At 39.5% G+C, this 20,266-nt stretch overlaps 1 long non-coding RNA gene across 1 annotated transcript in view; it reads right to left on the reverse strand.

Moving 5' to 3' along the window:
* Positions 1-20,266, reverse strand: part of LOC128583672 (uncharacterized) — a 50,761-nt gene that overhangs the window by 15,496 nt on the left and 14,999 nt on the right. The gene's annotated exons all lie outside the window — the stretch shown is intronic.

The raw sequence follows: 20,266 nt of genomic DNA on the forward strand, positions 1-20,266 counted from the left end.
TTTCTTGAGACAACTTTAGAACCACTCATTGGAATTCAATTTCTATCATTTCTTCCATTCTATTAATCTTATTTGCAACCCATATTCTGAATTTGATTTCTGATATTGCTGCCATTTGTCTATGCATGGCATCTTCAGTTGTACCTCCTTTGTCATTTCTTGGAGGGGAGAGGGGGTTGATCTACTTTGGTTATTCATGTTGCCAGAGTTCTTCTGTTGGGTCCACACCATGTTTATTTTCCACCATTTTGTTATTAAAATTGGTAGGGTGAGATTGAATTGGGCTTTCCAGGTAGTAGAGATAGCCCCTTACCAAAGTGCTAGGCTTTATAATTGTGGCTTATCTCCTACAACCTTACAAAGACCCTTTTCAGAGTTTTGGCCAGAGACTCTGAGAACCTACTTGGTGAGATAGCACAAGCTAGCTCTGTTTTGATATCAGCCAACCTCTACCCTATCCTAAGAAACCACAGTATTAGGTTTAAATCTCAACTATGTAGAGATACAAACAGCTGTGGTGCCCAGCACCCACCCTTCAGTTATTTTCTGCTACAGAAATTTGAAGGTCAACCTCAGAATGTCCGTGAATGGATAGCCCCAGGCATGGGTTCCAATTAAATTGTTACAAGCAGTGAAAATCCTGCTCAGCAGAGAGGGAGTCAAGGGTCTCCAACAGCACAATTGGAGCCAGGGATCCACAATCCCACCTGCCAGATTCAGTCCACACTGTTGTCCACTTCTCTGCTTACAGGCCCAGTTGGAGCCAAGGGCCACGCCCCCACCCTGGTCTCAGTCCACACCCAGCTAGCCTCTGCTTGCCAGACCAGTTGGAGTCAGGGGACTATGCCCCCACCTGCCAGTCTCAGTCCACTGCCTGGCAAGCCTCTGTTCACAGGCTTTGTTAGAGTCAGGGCACCAGACCCTGCCTGCAGGTCTCAGTTCTTACCCGGTAAGCCTCTGCTCACAGCCCCACTAGAGACAGGGGATCACATTCTAGTCCTTGGGTCTTGTTAACACCCAGCAAGTCACTGCTTGAGGGTTCTGTTGGAATCAGGGGACCACACCCTTGCTCTCAGGTTTTAGTCCACACCTACCAAGCCTCTACTCACAGGCCCAGTAGAGGCTGGGGACCAGCCCTGTCTGCTGAACTCAGTCCACATAGGGCAACCACTCTTCTGCTGTGGGTGCCGTCAGAGCCAGGGGTTCTGCACCCCCACCTGCCAGATACAGCCCAAACCGAGGGTCAACACCACCACTGGCTGGGCATAGTCATACCAGGGGACTGCTCATTCTCCCACCGAGTGTCCCTTTCTTCCTACACCCTCGTTCACAGATAGTCTGCAGCAGGCCTCCTACTTGGAGGAGAGGTCTCCCATCCTCTAGTTGATAGGATTTGTACCTGTAATTTCTTTTCTTAAATGGTCTTCTTGGAGTTACAGCTTGCCAAACTTCTTCTCCATTAGTCACAGATTCCATCCTGATGGTTGGCGGTCTACACTATGCCCAGATCACTCAGTACAAGACCAAACACTCTGTGCTGTGCAGGGGGCAGAACTTCAGACTGCCATGCAACGGGGAAAGGGTGGACTGGGAGTTTGGACTTGTTGGAGAAAACATCTGTTCGATTTTATGCATGGTGGGGTGTAGTCTAGGTTCATAAGTGAGACCTCCCTGAAGAAAGAGACCTGGAGTTTAGTGGCTCTCTCCAGCGAGGTAAAATGAGAGGTCTTTTGTTCCCTGCTTGTTCACAGATACTCTGATTCAGGCCTCCTACTTGGGGGAGAGGTCTCCCATCCTCTAGTTGATAGGCTTTGTACCTATAATTTGTTTTCTTGAATGTTCTTCCTTGGAGTTACAGCTTGCCAAACTTCTTGCTTGGCTCAGCTCCCCACCTTTGGCTTCATAGAGTCCAATTCCAGTTTTTCTTCCTTTGCTTAGGAGCCTCTGCAGAGGGTTGCTACCAGTCAGCCATCTTCCCAGAATTCCCAAAGAAAATATTCTTCAGGAATGAGGGCGTGGTGCTTAATTTTAAGGGTAAACATGACTAAATTAAGGGACACTTAGGTAGGTGGTAAGGTATTATTTCTGGGTGTGCCTATAAAGGTTTTTCCAGAGATGATTGGCATATAAGTCAGTGGACTGAATGGGAAAGATCCACACACAATGTGGATAGGCACCAACTTGGTTAGGGGCCAACACAGAAAAAAAAAAAAAAAAAGCAGAGGAAAGGCTCTCTTCTGGAGCTTGAACATCCTTCTTCTCTTGTCCTTAGACATCAGAATTCCAGATTTTCTGGCCTTTGGGATTTGCACCAGTGCCTTCCTGGATTCTCAAGCTTTTGGCCTTGGACTAAAAGTTATATCATCATGTTATGGGTTCTTTTAGACCTGGACTGAATCATGCCACCAGCTTCCCAGGGTTTCCATCTTGGGACTTGTAACCCTGCATAATCACATAAGCCAAATCCCCTAATAAATCCTCTCACATCTGTGTATCTATCTATCTATCTATCTATCCATCTATCTATCTCCTATTGGTTCTATTTCTCTGGAAAACTCTCACTATTATGAAAGAGAATCAAGAGATTCTTAAATAAAACTAAGAGAATTTGTCACCAGGTTTCAAATAAAAAAGAAAATTCTTTAAACAGAAAGGATATGATAAAAGAAGGAACTCAGGGACAGCAGAAAGGAAGAAAGAACACTGTAGACAAAAATATGAATAATACAATAGGTTTTTATTTACTTTGAATTCTCTTTGAATTTTCTAAATTGCTTTTATAGTTAAAGTGAAAATTGTAATAGTGGTAAGATGGTTCTAAATCCATGTAGAAGAAATAGTTAAGATAATTGTATTATCTTGTATTATATTATTATGAAAAAGGGACCCAAATCGAAGAAAGGTTTCTATGCGTCACTCAAACTGGCTAAATGATGGCACCAGTATCTGTGATAAGTTTTTTATATATAAGGTAATAGCTACAGCAATTCCTAAAGTTCTGTGTAAAGACATACACTCAAAAATACCACAGATGTTAATGATCAGGGAAATGCAAATCAAAACCACAGTAATATCCACTCTACACACAAAAAAATGGCTGAAATAATAATTTATAATAATAATAAAAGCCAGATAATAACAAACGTTTGTGAACATTTGGAAAAATTGGAACCATCTTACACAGCTGACAAGAATATGGTTACAAGCGAGTAACAGCCTCCCTGCAACACGGCACAGTGAGTCTGGGGAGATAAGACTTCAGGTATCTCTGGCTGGTGGGATCTGCCTATAATCATCCCTTTGAGGATACAGAAAGACAGCAAGGGACTTCTGGACCCCAAGAGGAGGATAAAAACAGTGGAAAAATGGCAAGTGGTTGTGTGTGTCTGATTGACCTAATGCCACCGGCAGCCATAAGTACAAGCAGCAGTGGGATGCAAACTGAAAAGGCCTTAACTGTGAACTGTTTTGGTGTTTTTGGACTTGGCACTCAGTTGAACTGCCTTCGGGGAGAGCTTGAGCAGGACTGCAGAGAACTGTGGGTATTGTCTAGGGCCCCAGACTGAGCCGCAGAGCCGGATGGAACTAATAGTGTTCAGCTGTGGGCCACTGGGAGCCATTGTGAGAGAACTGCACCAGCAAACTCCGCCCTTGGGGTTGTAGAGCAAGGATCAGGCAGGAGCTAGTAACCTAGTGACTGAGCAGCCTAAAAGCGGGGACTGAGCTGCCTTACAGCCTTAACCCTCAGGGGCAGAGTGAGACTGGTTTTGGCACACTGGAGCCTTGGGCTGTTGCCCTGGGTAGAGTGCCGTGGCATTACAGCTCATAGCAACCTCCAACTCCTGGGCTTAGTGCCACCAGGACCTCCATAAGAGCTGTGCTGTGACCCCCAATCAACGACCCATGCCCACCTGGCCTCCGCATGTCCCGACCAGGAACTGCGGGAGCCGCGCAAACCTGCATCCTTCCTCCTGTACCCTCCCTGCCTCCACACTAGCCTGCTCATCTGGCCAGGGACTCTGGTAGCCGTGTGCCCCCCAGAGCCCTCCCTGCCTCTGCGCAGAGCCCTTCTCCAGGCCAGAGACTGCTGGAGCTTGGGTTCTCTGTGCCAAAGTCACTGGGCACCAGGCACTCCCAGAACCGTGCGCACCACCTCCCACACTGTTGCTGGATCTGAGTGTGTCACACTTCGGAGCTGCTTCCACAACCAGAACTCCCTGGCTGGGGCAGCCCCAGAGGAACTATGCAGGGCCACTCCCTACAAAGATCCAGCAACAATAGAGTGATCCCTCTGGGGTCTAATCTTGGAGAGACACCTCCCCAACTCTGAGGACAGCCAGAGGCAACAATGAAAAACAATCATGAGGTGAAGTCAACAGAAAAACTCTGGCAATATGAATAGTCAGAGTAGATCAACTCCCCCAAGGATCAATGGGGCAGACACAGCACAAGATTCCATGCACAAACAAATAGCTGAAATGTCAGAAATTGAATTCAGAATCTGGATAGCAAATAAGATCGAACTAGAATTCCAAGCAGTAACCCAAAAGATATCTCAAGAATTAAATGAATTCAAAGACCAAATTACCAAAGATTTTGACACATTGAGATGAGAAGTTGCAGCCCTCAAAGATCTGAGAAACACAGTAGAATCCCTCAGTAACAGAATGGAGCAAGCAGAAGAAAGGATTTCTGACATTGAAGACAAAGCCTTCAAATGCTCCCAAACTCTCAAAGAGGAAGAGAAATGGAGGGCAAAAACAGATCACTCTCTCAGACAGCTCTGGGATAATTTGAAGAAAACCAATATTTGTCTTATAGGGATCCCCAAAAGCGACAAAGTGGCTTAACAAGGCACAGAGTCTCTTCTCCAGGAGATTATGAAGGAGGACTTTGCAGACATGCCAAGAGATTCTGAAATTCAAATAGCAGACAGTTTCAGAATTCCAGCACGACTCAACCCAAATAAGACATCCTCCAGACACATCATAATCAACTTCACTAAAGTTAATATGAAGGATAAAATTCTCAAAGCAGCCAGATGAAACAAAAACATCACCTACAAGGGCAAGAATATTAGAATAACTGCAGATCTCTATGCTGAAACCTTTCAAGCTAGAAGAGGATGGTCATCGACTTTTAATCTCCTAAAACAAAATAACTTTCAACCCAGGATCCTGTACCCAGCTAAACTGAGTTTCATTTATGATGGAGAAATTAAACACTTCAATGACATTCACATGTTGAAGAAATTTGCCACAACTAAACCAGCTCTCCAGGATATTCTCAGACCTATCCTCCATAAAGACCAGCATAATCCTCCACCACAAAAGTAAACTCACCCAGAAAATTTTGATCAAATTCCAACTTCCACAGTCACAAAAGGATTAACAATGTCCACCAGACTCTCAAAAGGCTTATCAATATTCTCAATTAATGTGAATGGTTTAAATTGTCCTATAAAGAGGCACACGTTGGCTGACTGGATACAAAAACTCAAGCCAGATATATTCTGCATATAAGAACTGCATCTTGGGGTGGCTCCTGTGGCTAAGTGGGTAGGGCACTGACCCCATATGCCAAGGGTGATGGGTTCAAACCGGCCCTGGCCAAACTGCAACAAAAAAATAGCCGAGCGTTGTGGTGGGAGCCTGTAGTCCCAGCTACTTGGGAGGCTGAGGCAAGAGAATCACCTAAACTCAGGAGTTGGAGGTTGCTGTGAGCTGTGATGCCACAGCACTCTACCATGGGTGACAAAGTGAGACTCTGTCTCTACACAAAAAAGAACTGCATCTTACATTAAAAGACAAATTTAGACTCAAGGTGAAGGGATGGTCATCTATACTCCAGGCAAATGGAAAGCAGAAAAAAGCAGGTGTTGCATCCTATTCGCAGATACAATAGGCTTTAAACCAACCGAAATAAGGAAGGACAAGGATGGACACTTCATATTTGTTAAAGGTAATACTCAATATGATGAGATCTCTATTATTAATATTTATGCACCCAACCAGAACACACCTCAATTTATAAGAGAAACTCTAACAGACATGAGCAACTTGATTTCCTCCAGTTTTATAGTAGTTGGAGATTTTAACACCCCTTCATCAGTGCTGGATAGATCCTCCAAAAAGAAGCTAAGCAAAGAAATTTTAGATTTAAATGTTCAACATCTGGACTTAACAGACATCTACAGATCATTTCATCCCAACGAAACTGAAAACACATTTTTCTCATCAGCCCACAGAACATACTCCAAAATCGACCACATCCTAGACTACAAATCTAACCTCAAAATTATTCCTTGTATCTTCTCAGACCATCATGGAATAAAAGTTGAACTCAATAACAACAGGAATCTGCATACCCATACAAAAACATGGAAGCTAAATAACCTTATGGTGAAAGATAGATGGGTTATAGACAAGATTAAGAAGGAAATCACCAAATTTTTAGAACAAAACAACAACGAAGACATGAATTATCAGAATCTCTGGGATACTGCAAAGGCACTCCTAAGAGGGAAATTTATAGCACTGCAAGCCTTCCTCAAGAAAATGGAAAAAGAGGAAGTTAATAACTTAATGGGACATCTAAGCAACTGGAGAAGGAAGAATATTCCAACCCCAAACCCAGCAGAAGAAAAGAAATAACCAAAATCAGAGCAGAATTAAATAAAATTGAAAACAAAAGAATTATACAACTGATCAATAAATCCAAAAGTTGGCTTTTTGAAAAGGTCAATAAAATAGATAAACCTTTGGCCAACCTAACCAGGAAAAAAAGAGTAAAATCTCTAATTTCATCAATCAGAAATGGTAAAGATGAAATAACAACAGACCCCTCATAAACTCAAAAAATCCTTAATGAATATTACAAGAAACTTTACTCTCTGAAATATGAAAATCTGAAATATGAAAATTTGAAAGAAATTGACCAATACCTGGAAGTACACCACCTACTAAGACTTAGGCAGAATGAAGGCGAAATGTTGAACAGGCCTATATCAAGTTCTGAAATAGCATCAACTATACAAAATCTCCCTAAAAAGAAAAGCCCAGGACCAGATGGCTTTATGCCAGAATTCTACCAAACCTTTAAAGAAGAATTAGTATCTATATTACTAAACCTCTTCCAAAATATAGAAAAAGAAGGACTACTACCCAACACATTCTATGAAGCAAACATCACCTTTATCCCTAAACCAGGGAAAGACCCAAAAGAAAATAGAATTATAGACCAATATCACTAATGAATATTGATGCAAAATTACTCAATAAGACCTTAACAAACAGAATCCAAGAACACATCAAACAAATTATATACCATGACCAAGTGGGATTTATCCCAGGGTCTCAAGGCTGGTTCTATAAATGTAATTCAGCACATAAACAAATTAAAAAATAAGGACCATATGATTCTTTCAATTGATGCAGAAAAAGCTTTTGATAATATCCAGCATCACTTCATGATCAGAACACTTAAGAAAATTGGTATAGAAGGGACATTTCTTAAAATAATAGAGGCCATCGACAGCAAACCCACAGCTAATATCGTATTGAATGAGTTAAATTGAAATCATTTCCACTTAGATCAGGAACCAGGGAAGGTTGCCCATTGTCTCCATTGCTCTTTAACATTGTAATGGAAGTTTTAGCTATTGCAATTAGGGAAGAAAAGGCGATCAAGGGTATCCACATAGGGTCAGAAGAGATCAAACTTTCACTCTTCACAGATGATATGATCGTATATCTGGAAATCACTAGGGATTCTATTACAAAACTTTTAGAAGTGATCAAGGAATACAGCAATGTCTCAGGCTACAAAATCAACACCCATAAATCTGTAGCCTTTATATATACCAACAATAACCAAGCTGAAAAAACTGTCAAGGACTCTATTCCTTTCACAGTAGTGCCAAAGAAGATGAAATATTTGGGAGTATACCTAACAAAGGACATGAAAGAACTCTACAAAGAGAACTATGAAACTTTAAGAAAAGAAATAGCTGAAGATGTTAACAAATGGAAAAACATACCATGCTCATGGATGGGAAGAACCAACATTGGTATAATACCTATACTACCCAAAGCAATATATAATTTTAATGCAATTCCTATTAAAGCTTCATTGTCATATTTTAAAGATCTTGAAAAAATAATACTTCATTTTATATGGAATCAGAAAAAACCTTGAATAGCCAAAACATTACTCTGCAATAAAAACAAAGCAGGAGGAATCATGCTACCAGACCTGAAACTGTACTATAAATCAGTAGTGATCAAAACAGCATGGTACTGGCACAAAAACAGAGAAGTAGATGTCTGGAACAGAATAGAGAACCAAGAGATGAATCCAGCCACTTACCGTTATTTGATCTTTGAGAAGCCAATTAAAAACATTCAGTGGGGAGAGGGAGGCGGAGCAAGATGGCAGCCGAGTAACAGCTTCCTTGCATCTGGGCACCGTGAGTCTGGGGAGATAGGACTCCAGGCATCTCTGGCTGGTGGGAACTGCCTATCATCACTCCTATGAAAATACAGGGAGTCAGCGAGAGACTTCTGGACCCCAAGAGGAGGACTAAAACAGTGGAAAGCCGGCAAGTGGTCGCGTGTGTTCAATCCGTCTAAACCCGCCCACAACTGTAAGTTCAGTAGCAGCGAGACTGCAAACCAGAAAGGCCTTACCTGTGAACTGTTTTGATGTCCTTGGACTTGGCACTGAGTTGAACTGCCTTGGGGAAGGCCTGAGCGGGAGTGCGGAGAACTTTGGCCGTTGTCTAGGGCCCCAGTCTGAGCCGCTGAGCCAGACGGAGCTGATAGTGTTTGGCGGTGGGTCACACGGATCCATTGTCAGTGATCTGCCCCGGCAAGCTCTGCCCTCAGGGTCGCAGAGCTAGAAATGGGTGGGAGCTGGTAACCCAGCAACCAAGTAGCCTAAGGGTGGGGTCTGAGCCGCCTTGCAGCCCTAACCCTCAGGGGCAGAGTGAGATCGGTTTTGGCACACTGAGTAAGTGCATAGCCACTTCAGCAGCGATTCCAGCGAGAAAGCTGGGAAAGCTTCTGCTCAGCAAGTTTACAAGTTCAAAGTGCCTTTTAAGTAGGCTGAAGAGAGATTTAGGGTGTCTACCTGCTGGGGTTTGAGAAATCAGCAGCCTCCAGTCGTATCAGAACTGTGACTAACATCTCATACCCCAGAAGACCACGTGTTGCCCAGACAATATTCAATAACATATACAAACTGCTTTGTTTTTGGTTGTGTATTTTTTTCTTCTTTTTGTTTTTGGTTTGGTTGTTTTTTTTGTTTGTTTATTTTGACGTTGCTGATGTTCTTTTGTTTTTTTAATTTCAATCTTTTCCACACAGATCCCTTTTTCTTTCTCAATTTTCCTAGTTTAATTATAATTTCCCATTGCTGCCTTTTTTAATAACTTCAACTTCATTTTTGCTAGTGTTTCTACCGATATAATTTGGTTTTTCACCCAATTTTATCCCCGTAAAGTTTTCTGTTTGCTTCTTTTGGTTTGATTTAAAGCATTTTTGTCTTTCCTCTCTACTTGGTGGAGGTGGGGTACTGTGTCTGATCAGGTTAGCAAAGAGCTGCTGACCTCAAGGGAACCACGCAACTGGGCACCCCCAGAAGGTGGGGTTTTTTAAGGTTGTGTCAAAGTACCCTACTGTACACCTATATTGCCCTGTCTCCCTCTTTCTGTGCCTCTCTTCTTTTTGTCAATATTCCTTATACCCACCCCCTCTCCTTTCTCTATCTTTCTTTTTTTCTTATCACTTGGTCCTCCTTTCTTTCATCCCCTTTTTTTGCTCTTCAACCTTCTCACCCTTCTGGTCCTATAACCCTTAGTCCACAGGCACAAGAACTTAAAGAGCAAGAGGAAGTGAAAGGAAAATTAGGGCAAGGAAACAGATAAAAGAAATCACTCATGAGGAAGAATCAGCAGAAAACTCCAGGCAACATGAAGAACCAGTCTAGAACAACCCCACCAAGGGACCATGAGGTAGCTACTGCAGATGATTCCACCAGTATAGAAATGTTAGGAATGACAGAAAGGGAATTTAGAATACACATGTTGAAAACAATGAAATAAATGATGGAAACAATGAAGGAAATTGCTAATAAAGTGGAAAATAACCAAAAGGAAATCCAAAAACAGAATCAAATAAGAGATGAACGATATGAAGAATATAAAAAGGATATAGCAGACCTGAAGGAACTGAAACAGTCAATTAGGGAACTTAAAGATACAATGGAAAGTATCAGCAACAGGTTAGACCATGCAGAAGAAAGAATTTCAGAGGTAGAAGACAAAGTTCTTGAGATAACTCAGACAGTAAAAGAGGCAGAAAAGAAGAGAGAGAAAGCAGAACGTTCACTGTCAGAATTATGGGACTTTATGAAGCGTTCCAACATACGAGTTATAGGAATTCCAGAAGGGGAAGAAGAATGCCCCAGAGGAATGGAAGCCATACTAGAGAATATTATAAAAGAAAATTTCCCAAACATCACCAAAGAGTCTGACACACTGCTTTCAGAGGGATATCGGACCCCGGGTCGCCTCAACTCTAACCGAGCTTCTCCAAGACACATTGTGATGAACCTGTCCAAAGTCAAGACAAAAGAAAAGATTCTGCAAGCTGCCAGGAGTAAGCGCCAGTTGACCTACAGGGGCAAATCCATCAGAGTGACCGCAGACTTCTCTAATGAAACTTTCCAAGCAAGAAGACAATGGTCATCTACCTTTAATCTACTTAAACAGAACAATTTTCAGCCCAGAATTCTGTACCCTGCTAAGCTAAGCTTCAGAATTGACGGAGAAATCAAATCATTTACGGATATACAAACATTGAGGAAATTCGCCACAACAAGACCAGCTCTACAGGAAATACTTCAACCTGTTCTGCACACTGACCACCACAATGGATCAGCAGCAAAGTAAGAACTCAGAAATCAAAGGACAAAACCTAACCTCCACACTGATGCAAAAGATAAAATTAAGCAATGGACTCTCACCAAATAAGACGAATAGAATACTACCACACTTATCAATTATCTCAATAAATGTTAATGGCCTGAATTCCCCACTGAAGAGACATAGATTGGCTGACTGGATTAAAAAACACAAGCCATCCATTTGCTGTCTGCAAGAAACACACCTGGCCTCAAAAGACAAATTAAAGCTCTGAGTCAAGGGTTGGAAGACAATTTTTCAGGCAAACGGAATTCAGAAGAAAAGAGGAGTTGCAATCTTATTTTCAGATACATGTGGATTTAAAGCAACTAAAGTCAAAAAAGACAAAGATGGTCACTTTATATTGGTCAAGGGAAAACTACAACAAGAAGACATTTCCATTCTAAATATTTATGCACCCAATTTAAATGCTCCCAGATTCTTGAAGCAGACCTTACTCAGTCTGAGCAATATGATATCTGATAATACCATCATAACAGGGGACTTTAACACACCTCTTACAGAGCTGGACAGATCCTCTAAACAGAAATTAAACAAAGATGTAAGAGATTTAAATGAGACCCTAGAACAACTATGCTTGATAGATGCATATAGAACACTCCACCCCAAAGATAAAGAATATACATTCTTCTCACCACCCCATGGAACATTCTCCAAAATTGATCATATCCTGGGACACAAAACAAATATCAACAGAATCAGAAGAATTGAAATTTTACCTTGTATCTTTTCAGACCATAAGGCACTAAAGGTGGAACTCAACTCTAACAAAAATGCTCAAGCCCACCCAAAGGCATGGAAATTAAACAATCTTCTGTTGAATAACAGATGGGTGAAGGAAGAAATAAAACAGGAAATCATTAACTTCCTTGAGCATAACAACAATGAAGACACAAGCTACCAAAACCTGTGGGATACTGCAAAAGCAGTTTTGAGAGGAAAATTCATCGCTTTAGATGCCTACATTCGAAAAACAGAAAGAGAGCACATCAACAATCTCACAAGAGATCTTATGGAATTGGAAAAAGAAGAACAATCTAAGCCTAAACTCAGTAGAAGAAAAGAAATATCCAAAATCAAATCAGAGATCAATGAAATTGAAAACAAAAGAATCATTCAGAAAATTAATGAAACAAGGAGTTGGTTTTTTGAAAAAATAAATAAAATAGATAAACCATTAGCCAGACTAACTAGAAATAGAAAAGTAAAATCTCTAATAACCTCAATCAGAAACGATAAAGGGGAAATAACAACTGATCCCACAGAGATACAAGAGATCATCTCTGAATACTACCAGAAACTCTATGCCCAGAAATTTGACAATGTGAAGGAAATGGATTAATATTTGGAATCACACCCTCTCCCTAGACTTAGCCAGGAAGAAATAGACCTCCTGAACAGACCAATTTCAAGCACTGAGATCAAAGAAACAATAAAAAAGCTTCCAACTAAAAAATGCCCTGGTCCAGATGGCTTCACTCCAGAATTCTATCAAACCTTCAAGGAAGAGCTTATTCCTGTACTGCAGAAATTATTCCAAAAAACTGAGGAAGAAGGAATCTTCCCCAACACATTCTATGAAGCAAACATCACCCTGATACCAAAACCAGGAAAAGACCCAAACAAAAAGGAGAATTTCAGACCAATCTCACTCATGAACATAGACGCAAAAATTCTCAACAAAATCCTAGCCAATAGATTACAGCTTATCATCAAAAAAGTCATTCATCATGATCAAGTAGGCTTCATCCCAGGGATGCAAGGCTGGTTTAACATACGCAAGTCTATAAACGTTATCCACCATATTAACAGAGGCAAAAATAAAGATCACATGATCCTCTCAATAGATGCAGAAAAAGCATTTGATAAAATCCAGCATCCTTTTCTAATTAGAACTCTGAAGAGTATAGGCATAGGTGGCACATTTCTAAAACTGATTGAAGCTATCTATGACAAACCCACAGCCAATATTTTACTGAATGGAGTAAAACTGAAAGCTTTTCCTCTTAGAACTGGAACCAGACAAGGTTGTCCTCTGTCACCTTTACTATTCAACGTAGTGCTGGAAGTTCTAGCCAATACAATTAGGCAAGACAAGGAAATAAAGGGAATCCAAATGGGAGCAGAGGAGGTCAAACTCTCCCTCTTTGCTGACGACATGATCTTATACTTAGAGAACCCCAAAGACTCAACCACAAGACTCCTAGAAGTCATCAAAAAATACAGTAATGTTTCAGGATATAAAATCAATGTCCACAAGTCAGTAGCTTTTGTATACACCAATAACAGTCAAGATGAGAAGCTAATTAAGGACACAACTCCCTTCACCATAGTTTCAAAGAAAATGAAATACCTAGGAATATACCTAACGAAGGAGGTGAAGGACCTCTATAAAGAAAACTATGAAATCCTCAGAAAGGAAATAGCAGAGGATATTAACAAATGGAAGAACATACCATGCTCATGGATGGGAAGAATCAACATTGTTAAAATGTCTATACTTCCCAAAGCTATCTACCTATTCAATGCCATTCCTATCAAAGTATCTACATCGTACTTTCAAGATTTGGAAAAAATGATTCTGCGTTTTGTATGGAACCGGAAAAAACCCCGTATAGCTAAGGCAGTTCTTTGTAACAAAAATAAAGCTGGGGGCGTCAGCATACCAGATTTTAGTCTGTACTACAAAGCCATAGTGCTCAAGACAGCATGGTACTGGCACAAAAACAGAGACATAGACACTTGGAATCGAATTGAACACCAAGAAATGAAACTAACATCTTACAACCACCTAATCTTTGATAAACCAAACAAGAACTTACCTTGGGGGAAAGACTCCCTATTCAATAAATGGTGTTGGGAGAACTGGATGTCTACATGTAAAAGACTGAAACTGGACCCACACCTTTCCCCACTCACAAAAATTGATTCAAGATGGATAAAGGACTTAAATTTAAGGCATGAAACAATAAAAATCCTCAAAGAAAGCATAGGAAAAACACTGGAAGATATTGGCCTGGGGGAAGACTTCATGAAGAAGACTGCCATGGCAATTGCAACAACATCAAAAATAAACAAATGGGACTTCATTAAACTGAAAAGCTTCTGTACAGCTAAGGACACAATAACCAAAGCAAAGAGACAACCTACACAATGGGAAAGGATATTTGCATATTTTCAATCAGACAAAAACTTGATAACCAGGATCTATAGAGAACTCAAATTAATCCACATGAAAAAAGTCAACAATCCCTTATATCAATGGGCAAGAGACATGAATAGAACTTTCTCTAAAGATGACAGACGAATGGCTAACAAACATATGAAAAAATGTTCATCATCTCTATATATTAGAGAAATGCAAATCAAAACAACCCTGAGATATCATCTAACCCCAGTGAGAATGGCCCACATCTCAAAATCTCAAAACTGCAGATGCTGGCGTGGATGTGGAGAGAAGGGAACACTTTTACACTGCTGGTGGGACTGCAAACTAGTACAACCTTTCTGGAAGGAAGTATGGAGAAAACTCAAAGCACTCAACCTAGACCTCCCATTCGATCCTGCAATCCCATTACTGGGCATCTACCCAGAAGGAAAAAAATCCTTTTATCATAAGGACACTTGTACTAGACTGTTTATGGCAGCTCAATTTACCATTGCCAAAATGTGGAAACAGCCTAAATGCCCACCAACCCAGGAATGGATTAACAAGCTGTGGTATATGTATACCATGGAATACTATTCAGCTATTAAAAAAAATGGAGACTTTACATCCTTCGTATTAACCTGGATGGAAGTGGAAGACATTATTCTTAGTAAAGCATCACAAGAATGGAGAAGCATGAATCCTATGTACTCAATCTTGATATGAGGACAATTAATGACAATTAAGTTTATGGGGGGGGAAGCAGAAAGAGGGATGGAGGGAGGAGGGTGGGGCCTTAGTGTGTGTCACACTTTATGGGGGCAAGACATGATTGCAAGAGGGACTTTACCTAACAATTGCAATCAGTGTAACTGGCTTATTGTACCCTCAATGAATCCCCAACAATAAAAAAAAAAAAAAAAAAACATTCAGTGGGGAAAAGATTCCCTATTTAACAAATGGTGCTGGGTGAACTGGCTGGTGATGTGTAAAAAACTGAAACTGGACCCACACCTTTAACCATTAACTAAGATAGACTCTCACTGGATAAAAGATTTAAATTTAAGACATGAAACTATAAAAATACTTGAAGAAAGTGCAGGGAAAACTCTTGAAGGAATCGGCCTGGTTGAATATTTTATGAGGAGGACTCCCCAGGCAATTGAAGCAGTATCAAAAATACACTACTGGGACCTGATCAAACTAAAAAGCTTCTGCACAGCCAAGAACATAGTAAGGAAAGTAAGCAGACAGCCCTCAGAATGGGAGAAAATATTTGCAGGTTATACCTTCGACAAAGGTCTAATAACCAGAATCCACAGAGAACTGAAACGTATTAGCAACAAAAGAACACGTGATCCCATCTCAGGGTGGGCAAGGGACTTGAAGTGAAACTTCTCTAAAGAAGACAGACACACAATCTACAAACACATGAAAAAAAGCTCATCATCCTTAATCATCAGAGAAATGCAAATCAAAACTACTTTTAGATATCACCTAACCCCAGTAAGAGTAGCCCACATAACAAAATACCAAAACCAGAAATGTTGGCGTGGATGTGGAGGAAAGGGCACACTTCTACACTGCTGGTGGGAATGCACACTAATACGTTTCTTCTGGAAGGATGTTTGGAGAATACTTAGAGACCTAAAAATAGACCTGCCATTCGATCCTATAATTCCTTTACTAGGTTTATACCCAGAAGACCAAAAATCACAATATAACAAAGACATCTGTACCAGAATGTTTATTGCAGCCCAATTCATAATTGCTAAGTCATGGAAGAAGCCCTAGTGCCCATTGACCCACTAATGGACTAGCAAATTGTGGTACATGTGTACCATGGAATATTATGCAGCCTTAAAGAAATACGGAGACTTTACCTCTTTCATGTTTACATGGATGGAGCTGGAACATATTCTTCTTAGCAAAGTATCTCAGGAATGGAAGAAAAAGTGTCCAATGTACTCAGCCCTACTATGAAGCTAAATTATAGCTTTCACATGAAGGCTGTAGCCCAACTATAGCACAAGACTATGAGGAAAGGGCTAAGGAAGGGAAAGGGAGGGGGGAGGTTATGGTGGAGGGAAGGTAATGGGTGAGGCCACACCTACTGTGCATCTTAGAATGGCTACAGGCAAAATTTACTAAAGGCAGAATACAAATGTGTACATACAATAACTAAGAAAATGCCATGAAGGCTACGTTGAACAGTTTGATGAGAATATTTCAGATTGTATATAAAACCAGCACATTGTACCCCTTGATTGCACTAATGTACACAGCTATGATTTAACAATAAGAAAAAAATGTAACATGGTGCAGCAACTTTGGAAAACAGTGAGGCAGTTCCTTAAAGACATAGATACCAGACTTGGTGCCCATAGCTCAGTGATAAGGGTGCCAGCCACATACAGAGGGGCTACTGAGTTCAAACCAGGCCAGACCTGCTAAACAACAATGACAATACAACCAAAAAATAGCCAGGCATTGTGGCAGGTGCCTGTAGTCCTAGCTATTCTTGGAAGGCTGATGCAAGAGAATCTCTTAAGCCCAAGAGTTTGAGGTTGCTGTGAGGTGTGATGCCACAGCACTCTACTGAGGGTGCATAGTGAGATTGTCTCAAAAAAAAAAAAAATATATATATATATACTATATCTATATATGTTATATATTATAGATTATATATATTATATATAAATTTATAGATACCATATGATCTAGCAATTTCACTCTAGGTATAGATAACCAAGGAATGAAAGTATATGCCCACACAAAAACTTGTACACAGGTATTCATAGCAACATTATTTATAATTGCCAAAAATATAAACAATACAAATGTTCATCATCTAATGAATGGATAAATAAAAGTGGTGTATCCATATAAGAATACTACTCAATCATAAAAATAAATGAGGTACTGAATCAAGCTACAATGTAGTTGAAAAGCTGAAAATATTACACTAAGCAAAAGAAACCAGACCCAAAGGACACAAATTTTATGACTGATCTATATGAAAGGCCATAATAGGCAAATTTATAGAGAGAAGTTAGATTATTGGTTTCCAGGGGCTGGCAGGAAACCAAAATGAGTTCTAACTGCTAATAACATGAGGTTTCTTTTTGGATGAAGAAAATCTTTTGGAATTAAACAGTGGTACTTGTTGCCCAGCCTTGTAAATATACTAAAAGCCATTGAATTGTATGCTTTAAGTAGATGGCTTATATAGAATTTGAATTATCTCTAAATAAAGAAATTTTAAAACACTATAGATATGCCAAAATTGAATTATAAAAAAATGTTCAAGTAACCCATAAAAAGATAGGAAAACAGAGATGACAAACAGAAAACAAAATATAAAAAGGCAGATTTAGCCCTAACATATTAATAATTATATTAAAAGTATATGGTCCAAATACAACAATTAAAAGAGATTGTCAAAGTAGACTAAAAAACATGACCCAATTGGGTGGCACCTGTGGCTCAAGGAGTAGGGCGCCGGTCCCATATGCCGGAGGTGGTGGGTTCAAACCCAGCCCTGGCCAAAAACCACAAAAAAAAAAAAAAAAAATGACCCAATTGTATTTTGTCTGCAATAAACTCACTTCAAATATAATGATACAGGAATGTTGAAAGTAAGAGGAGAGAAAAAGCTATACCATGGAAACACAAATCAATGGAAAGTAGGTATGCCTATATTAATACATTAGACAAAAGTAGACCTCAGATAAAAGAAAGTTACCAAAGTATGAGGCACACTATTATAATAAAAGTATCTATCTCCAAGAAGATATTACAACTCTAAATATGCATACACCAACCAAAGAACTGAAAAGTAAGTGAAGTTAAAATGAATAGAACTGAAATGAAGAAATAAACCAATGTATAATTATAGCTAGACACTTAACACCTCTCTTTCAATAATTGATAGACAACTCAACAGAAAAGAAGCAAGGATATAAAAGAATATCATTGACCAACAGAATCTGATCACCGTATGTAGAACACTCTACCCAACAAAAGAATACACATTTTTCTCAAAACCCCATGCCAAGACAGACTATATATCCTTGACCATAAAACAAACCTCAAGAAATTTAAAATAATTGAAATCATACCATTCGTCAGCCATGATGGTATCAAACTGGAACTCAATAACAGACAAATGCCCCTCAAACACTTAGAAACTAAAAAACACACTTCTAAATAATCAATGAATCAAAGAAAAAGTCTCAAGAGAAATTTTTCAAAAATACATGGAAGTGAATGAAAATGAAAATACAATGTATTAATGTATGTGTGATATAGCTAAAGATGTGTCGAGAGGACATTGATAGTGCCTCATGGATACATTAGAAAAGAAAAAATGTTTCAAGTAATTTAAGTTTCTACCTCAAAAACAAAAAGAGGAGGCTCAGCACCCATAGCTCAGTAGTTAGGGCGCCAGCCACATACACTGAGGCAAATGGGTTTGAACCCAGCCCAGGCCTGCTAAACAACAATGACAACTGCAACAAAAAAATAGCTGGGCATTGTGGTGGGTGCCTGTAGTCCCAGCTACTTGGGAGGTTGAGGCAAGAGAATCGCTTAAGCTCAAGAGTTTGAGGTTGCTGTGGGCTGTGACGCCACGGCACTCTACCAAGGGGGACATAGTGAGACTCTGTCTCGGAAAAAAAAAAGAGGAAAACAAACACAAGAAAAGTGATAAAGATAAGAGCAGAAATCAGTGAAATTGAAAACAGAAAAGCCATTGACAACATTAATGAAACAAAGTGCTGGTTCTTTGAAAAGACCAATACAATTGACATACATCTAGAAAGACTGACAAAAAATGAAAGAGAAAGGACATAAAATAACAATATTTCAGGAATGAAATGGAATATTACTACAGTCCCTACAAACACCAAAAGAATAATAAGGAATGAAATGAACTAATTTCCTCCAACACAAACTACTACCACAAGCTACTACAAGTCCTTAAAATGAAATACATAATAAAAAAGATAAAATTTAAAGAAATTGAATTTATAATTTTAAAACTCTCCAGAAAGAAATCTCTAGGCCCAGATGGTTAGACTGAAGAATTCCATCAATGTTTAAAGAAGGATTAATACTAACAATACAAATCTTTTCCAGAAAATAGAAAATCGAACACTTCCTAATTTATTTTATAAACTTAGCACTACCAGTATTTCAAAACATAGATATAGATAACAGCATAAAAGGCCAACATAATGGCTCATGCCTCTAATCCTAGCACTCTGGGAGGCTGAAGTGGGTGGATCACTTGACCTCAGAAGTTCGAGACCAGACTGAGCAAGACCAAGACTCTGTCTCTAAAAAATAGCCAAGCTTTGTGGCAGATGCCTGAGGTCCCAGCTACTCAGGAGACTGAGGCAAAAGGATCACTTGAGCCCTGGAGTTTGAGGTTGTTGTGAGCTATGCTGCCACAGCACTTTACCAAGGATGACAAAGTGAGACTGTGTCTCAAAAAAGCAAACAAACAAAACAAAGAAAATAAAATAGCATAAAATAAGAAAACTACATACTAAAATCCCTCATGAATATAGACATAAACATTCTTAACAAAATAAAGCAAACAGAATTCAGCAATATATAAAAAGAGGTATGCAGCATGACCAAGTGGGAATTATTCCAGGGATGAAAGGTTGGTGCAACATTTAAAAAAAAGATTCATAGGCTAAAAGATAAAAATGACAGGAATATATCAATCTATGCAGAAAAACGCATTTGACAAAATTCAATAACCATTCATTGTTAAAAAAATTTTTTTCAGAAAAATAGAAACTGAGGGGAACTTCCTCAGTTTGATAAAGACCTACAGAAAACCTGCAGCTAACATTAAACTTAATGATGAAAGACGGAATGTTTTCCTACAAAAATTGTGATATCCGCTTTAAGCACTCAACATAGTGTTGGAAGTTCTAGCCACTGCAATAAGGTAAGAAAAGGAAATAAAAGGCATACAAATCACACAGGAAGAAGTCAAACTTTTGTTGTTTGGGTATGATTGTCTATGTAAAACCCCCAAGACATCTAACAAAACTTCTTAGAACTAAAAGTGAGTTCTATAAGGTCCAAGGTAAAGATAAATTTACAAAAATATTTCT

This window comes from Nycticebus coucang, chromosome 4 (genome assembly GCF_027406575.1).
Source record: "Nycticebus coucang isolate mNycCou1 chromosome 4, mNycCou1.pri, whole genome shotgun sequence".
Lineage (NCBI taxonomy): Eukaryota > Metazoa > Chordata > Mammalia > Primates > Lorisidae > Nycticebus > Nycticebus coucang.